Raw genomic sequence first — 6,309 nt, 5'->3', positions numbered from 1 at the left:
TTGAAGACAAGCAGGGCTAATGTCTAAGACCTCCTTAGAACAAGGAGGAGAAAGGCTTAAAATTATGTCTCCAGCTGAATGTTATCAAAGTGTATCTTTCACCCTTGTGGCCTCTTCTTAATTTTTTTTTAAAAAATTTCCCCTCAGTTCATGTATCTGGAGGGATGTGATTCTTTATGGACTGAAATTGTCTTCAGTGCTCAGTCTGGGCTCAGCTGCATTCCAGTTTCATGTTTGTCAGAGCATCTCCACCTTGAATCTCCTGGCTGCCCTCCTGATTAGTAATGCATTATACTGGGGCAGACATTAAGAAAACATCTTAATAAAGACAGATTGTCTACTTTGCATATGGATGAGAAAAGAGTAAATAAATTAAACATTAAGTATTAAAATCTGGAACCACATGTTCAGTGCTCCCATGATCAATTTTTTAAAAAATTTCCTTTAAAATAGATATTGCGGTTTTGTCCCTGAGTTTTTGCAGATGATAATTCAATTATAAGAGAAAGTGCAGTTATGGCTGGAAACATGCCCATCTTTATTTTATAGCAAGCATAATTGCTGTGGCGAATATATATTTTGCTAGCGCTCAAACTGCATCTAAGTGCTTAAGATGAAAATCCAACTTCCTCTTTCCTTGGCAAGCGTTCCTGTTATTTCAGAACAGTTAGCAAATTTGCATCCAAAACAGTGAAATTACTATAGCTGGATAGGCCCATGTTATCACTGGTAATGGGTAATACAGCAATAATTGGGCCAAAATAGGTATTGTTGGACTTAAGTTCTCATTACATCCAACTCAGCATAGCTAACATAGCAATGGGAGATGTACCATAATTTCTGCAAGATTATAACATACTAGATCCAGGTGTAAATGCATTTGGAACATACCATCTACTTGCCCAGAAAGGCCTATAGTAAAGCAGAACTGACTCAACTAACGAGCATCAATTCTTCTAATTAATTCATGATCAGACATGGGGATCCTTCAGGTGTTTTGGTTTCCAACTTTAGTTAATCTGGCTCAGAAGCTCTGCTTGCTGAGGCTGGTTTTATACAGAGGCACCCTGGTTCCATATTCCCACTGTAAAACAAAATGCAGAGTGTATTTGCTGGAGTGAAGTGTGAGACATCACAGAGATGCTATTAATACATTAGCTTAGAATGACATGAGTGACAGAAATACTTTTCGTCCCTTGTTAAAGACTTTTAAAACTAACTTCAAAGTGAGGGGCTCTCGAGTTTGTAATATTACTCTACTAAACATACATGCTTGGATGTTTCGGCCTTCAGGACGAGAAGATGATAACAACTGGATATAAAAATCACTCTTTGACAACCCACATTTGGACATGGAAGTTTTTGCAGGGATAGAATTTCTGACCTGAACCTATTCTGAAGATTTCTGACATCAGATAAGGGTGTACATGTTACTGATCCAAAATCTGCCAATCCTTCTAGATCAGGGGTGTGGAACCTTGGCTCTTTTATGATTTGTGGACTTCAATTCCCAGAATTCCTGAGCCAGCATGGCTGGCTCGGCAATTCTGGGAATTGAAGTCCACAAGTCATAAAAGGGCCAAGGTTCCACAGCCTTGTTCTACACTTACAGTTCCTGCATTAGATAGCTGCATTAGTGAACACTTATGAATATAATTCATATAATATAATGTCATATTTAAAATCTTTTAAGGTTTCTGATGTGGGTATTTTGGCGACTGTCTTTTCCTTTGCCCTCTACCCCTCCAATGAGATTTAAAAGTGTGTGTGGGGGGGGACTTCTTCCAGGTTCTTACCTTTAGGAAATGTATTTAACAAGGACCTTCTGTTGCTGTGCTCTTTTTTGGAATAGTATGTCTCTCTCCCTGGAGCTCAAGTGATCCCTCAGGCTTTTGGTGCACTACAAGGCCATTCCTCCTTATATTTTCACTTGCTTTATTAAAGGTTTCAAAGTCTACGGATGTCTCCTTCTGCTACATGCCAGGGTGAATGCATCTTTCAGCAGCACTTTTCCCCAGATGTCTGCTCCCCACTGGGACATTGAGATATGCTCGATTTGCACTTCAACACATCTGGAGGACACAAAGTTAGAAAAGGCAGTTCTATGTATTGGTGTCAGTTAAAATATGTGACAGGAAGTAAAGAGGGACTATAAGCATGGATGTTATACCAGTTTAACTGGTGTAACGCCTGCCAAAGAGTCAAATGAAAATGTAAATCGGGATTTACCAGTCAATCTTCCAGGCATGATTTGTAGTCTATCTGCAAGATTTACAACTCCTTCTTCTTTAATAACAACAAAAACAAAAGGGAGCTGTCACCTTCCCCCTAGGCAGATTTCATGGGTACAAAAAGAAATTATTCCTAATGACCAGAACCAGGTTCCTGCGATCCATGTACTATTCAGAGAACAATGTTGATAAAGCTCGGAGAGGGAGAAAGCATGGTTTCAACTTCACTGAACATTTGGTAGCTACAGGCAAAAGCAAATTTGGTTTTGCTATGATTTAAGTGAGTTAAAGTACATGCACATAGTTTGATGTGACTTTTTTTCTATTTAAAATATGGGAATATAGAATGAATTGGAAAGCATGGAACAGTTGAGGCATGCGTGCATAGGTTGAATGAAATCTTAATTGGGTGTTGCCTCTGAAATAATACAGATATCTATCAAACTCCAGCCTCCCAGGTCATAATTACACAATTGCACTTAAGAGGAAAAACAAGACTATTTCTAGGTATGAATTCGTTTTTTACTAAATATATTTATTTAAACATGTAATCCACCAGTTGTTCCAAAGCAACTTATAGAGTCAAAAAACCCCCACAAAGACATAATAAAGGAGAAGGAAAACAGAACTCAGGTGAAAAAGTGACCTAGCATTTCATATCAAGATTGAACATACCTATAGAGAGGTCCAGCAGACTTGAAATAACACGAACGGTGAAAATATTTGGCTTATGATAAACAGGCAAGTCAACCAATAGAATAACCTGCAGGAATTGGCTACAAATTAACATACTACATGAGACAAGTGAAGAGTAAAGTAGACAACTGAAGCTTCAGATAACCATGAAGCGTTGTGAGAGATTTCAGCTACTCTACCCAATTGTTGCAAGTCCAGATCCCAAGACCTAAGAAAGACGGGGAGTTACTTCTGAGCAGTTTCCCTTATTGTTCCTCACCTATAGACAGATATCTTGTCAAACTAAAGCAACTATTTGCATCGCTATAGATATATTCTGGGAACTGGTAGGAAAGAACTTTTTTTAACTTTCTTTCTCCTGACTAAACTTTCCATAGTGTTTAGTCCTCTTTGCTCTCTGTAATGCAGCCCCTCCCTCCTGGGAATCCAGACTATCACTCCACTGGAAGCCAGGTCTAATGGCATGATTACTAAGAGCCTAAATGTGCGACAAATCCTATTTCCTTCTTTGACAGGTAATTACTGTAATAGATAAGAGGAATGCTGCAGATATAGTATAAAAAAATACAAAAGCTTTTGAGAGGATTTCAGATGACATTCTTATTGACAGGCTATTGAAGTGTGGTTTGGATGATACTACAAAGCAGGGGTGTCAAACTCAATTTCACTGAGGGCCGCATCAGCATTGCGGTTGCCCTCAAGGGGCCGGGTGGGTATGGCCAGGGTGGGCGTGGCCTACTGGGTGGGTGTGGCTAGAGTGCATATGGCCTACTGGGTGGGCATGGCCAGCTCTACAATGTTTGCATGAAGGGTGCCTATGGGGGCCTGGGCAGGAGTGGGACAGATCTGAGGGTCTCTGGCAGAAGGAGGGTCTCTGGGCCAGGGCCAAGGCAGTGGGGGCCGTTCCCTCACTGTTTCCAGGATGGCTTCGGGGGCCACATGAAACCACTTTGCGGGCCGGATCCGGCCCCCGGGCCTTGTGTTTGACATGTCTGCTACAAAGGGATGGGTCCACAACTGGCTACCTAACCACGCTCACAGATTCAGCACTGATGGCTATAGCTGAAAAGCACTAGGTGGGGTCTGTCTTAGGACCTGCATTATTTAACATTTTTATTCATGACCTATATATAATGGAGTTGATATGGTGCTTGACAAAATTGGGACACAAAACTGAAAGGTCTGGTTTACAACCAGAGTGACAGAATGAGATTGCCATCTATTCTAGATAGCTTGATAGACTGAGCTGAGAGCAAATGGATGTCCTTCAACTAGGATAAATATAAGGTATTATATTTAGTAAGAAAAAAAATGTATAGCATCCATACAAGATGGGAGATTCCTGGTTTGGAAACACTGCATCAGACAAGCATTTGGTGTGGTTATTCTGAACAAGTTGTACATGACCACTAGTATGAGTGAGTTCCTAGAAGGGCTGGTGTAGTTCTGTGTTGCATTAGAAGAAGTTCTGCACCAAAGAAGTATGACGTCTTTCTTCCCTTCTCCTATACACGAGTGAAATCATACAATTCTTGTACTATAATACCAGAAAGATATTACCAGCTCAGAACATATCTAGAGAAAAGTGGTTAAAGATGCAGTGGCTTGAGGAGGTGCCCTATAAGGTCAGGCTGAAGAAAGGAAATATAATCAGGAAAATAGAAGACTGGGGTGAAATATTATTCCAGTGTTCAGGTACATACAATGGTGCCTAATTTTCTATTGCCACAGAAACGAGGACCAGAAATCATGGTCACAAATTGTAGCTACCTGGGATTCATTTCAGAAAAAAGTCTGCGGGAGATAAGATCTGTACAACAGTGGAACAGCCTGCCTATGGAAGTTGTGGGTTTGCAGTTTGGAACTGCCATAGTAAATGTATCATGAGAACATAGTTAATTTGTTCCAAGTTGAACTAAATTCAAAGTTAGATCTATTTTTTTAACAAAAGCATAGAAAGCATCAAGTAAAATAATATGTACAATGCCTGTCTTAGGGTACATCTGTACTTACCCGTTAAAATGGTCTTATGACTTGATTCTAAACCAGCTTTCTTATTGACAGGATTGCCAACAGCTTGCAAGGTGTTCAGTCTGGATTGCAGGCCATTATATCCTCCCATAGGATAATCACCCTGTTGTGGTGCACGTCCTATTTTCCTTCTCTGGCAAAGTGACTGACAGTTCCTCCCTGTGGGTGAGTAACCTCAGAGAGAGGGATTAAGAGAGATAAATGAATGTGCATGCACACAGACAGACATAGATACACAGACAATTAAATTTATATATACAAATTTAAAGCCTTAAATGCATGTATTGGTTTGCACAGCAACTACAAAAACTTTTATTTTTATTTTTTTTAAAAAAAAAACCCTTTCCTTACTATTGTATTTGTTTCTAAGGATTTTTTTAAAAAAACTTATATTTTACATAATTGTTGCAAGCTTACAGTAAGTATACAGGTAGTCCTCACTTACCAACTCTAATTGGGATTGGCAATTCTGTCACTAAGTAACACGGTAATCAAATGAAACATCACATGACAGCACCCAACTTTCAGTGTCGATTCAGGCAACAGTGATTAAGTGAATCACCCACAGTCCTTAAGCACAAAGTCAAGTGACCACAATTTACAACTTCCTGCTGTCAGAAGCCAGCAAAGGGTGGCCAGATATCTGTGGGACACTGCAACCATTGTAAATGTGCACGGATTGCCAAGCATTCAAATTGTGATCACATAATCATGGAGATGTTATGGTGACCACATGTTTCAGGACTGGTTGCAACTTATGTGGAATGGAATTGTTCTGTGGCTATATTGTGGAAGAAGAAGAAGAATGATCTTATGGATAGTTAATTGTGCTCTTCCTTTGGTAACTTTGTATTTCTAGAACAAGGAGAATTGTAACCTAAAAGTTTTTGGGTTGCCATGTAGAATTGTTTTATTTCTAATTTGAGGTAACTAGTCCCAGATTTTAAAATGGAGAGTGAATCTCACCTTGACACAACATTATCTACTGCTGCAATCACACGAATATTATTAAATGCATTATAAATAGTACAATAATAAAAGAAGGGTATCTGGACTAGGAAAGGCCACAGAGAAGTGCTGCCAATTATTACGATTACAGGTAGTTGCTTGGTATTCATTGGCATTATCTACTAATGGTCCAGATTATGACAAGACAAATCCATTTAAATGTCAAACTTATTTATTACATTAATAAATTAATTAATTACATTAATCAGAAAACATTATTGGGCTAAACTGTAAATTTCTAAATGTTTGTGTTTGAAAGTTTAAAATGCTTTTTTTTAAAAAAAGAGATCAGAAATGCAAGTGAAGATGAAGCTAAATTCCTGTCAGACTTTATCTTCTGCAC

The 6,309-nt window shown here is 39.0% G+C and overlaps 1 long non-coding RNA gene across 1 annotated transcript; it reads right to left on the bottom strand.

The window, feature by feature from the left end:
• Positions 1-527: 527 nt before the first annotated feature.
• On the bottom strand, positions 528-5,052 carry LOC308661796. The gene is made up of 3 exons (XR_014025021.1): positions 4,941-5,052; positions 1,797-2,072; positions 528-1,084 (listed from the first exon to the last, which is right to left on the bottom strand). It is a non-coding gene; the product is annotated as an uncharacterized lncRNA (long non-coding RNA).
• Between the last annotated feature and the right edge of the window lie 1,257 nt (positions 5,053-6,309).

This window comes from Vipera berus (assembly GCF_964194415.1).
Source record: "Vipera berus genome assembly, chromosome: 2".
In the NCBI taxonomy this organism is placed as follows: Eukaryota; Metazoa; Chordata; class Lepidosauria; order Squamata; family Viperidae; genus Vipera; species Vipera berus.
Note: the sequence above shows the minus strand (reverse complement) of the source record. Positions and strands in the feature narration are given on the sequence as shown.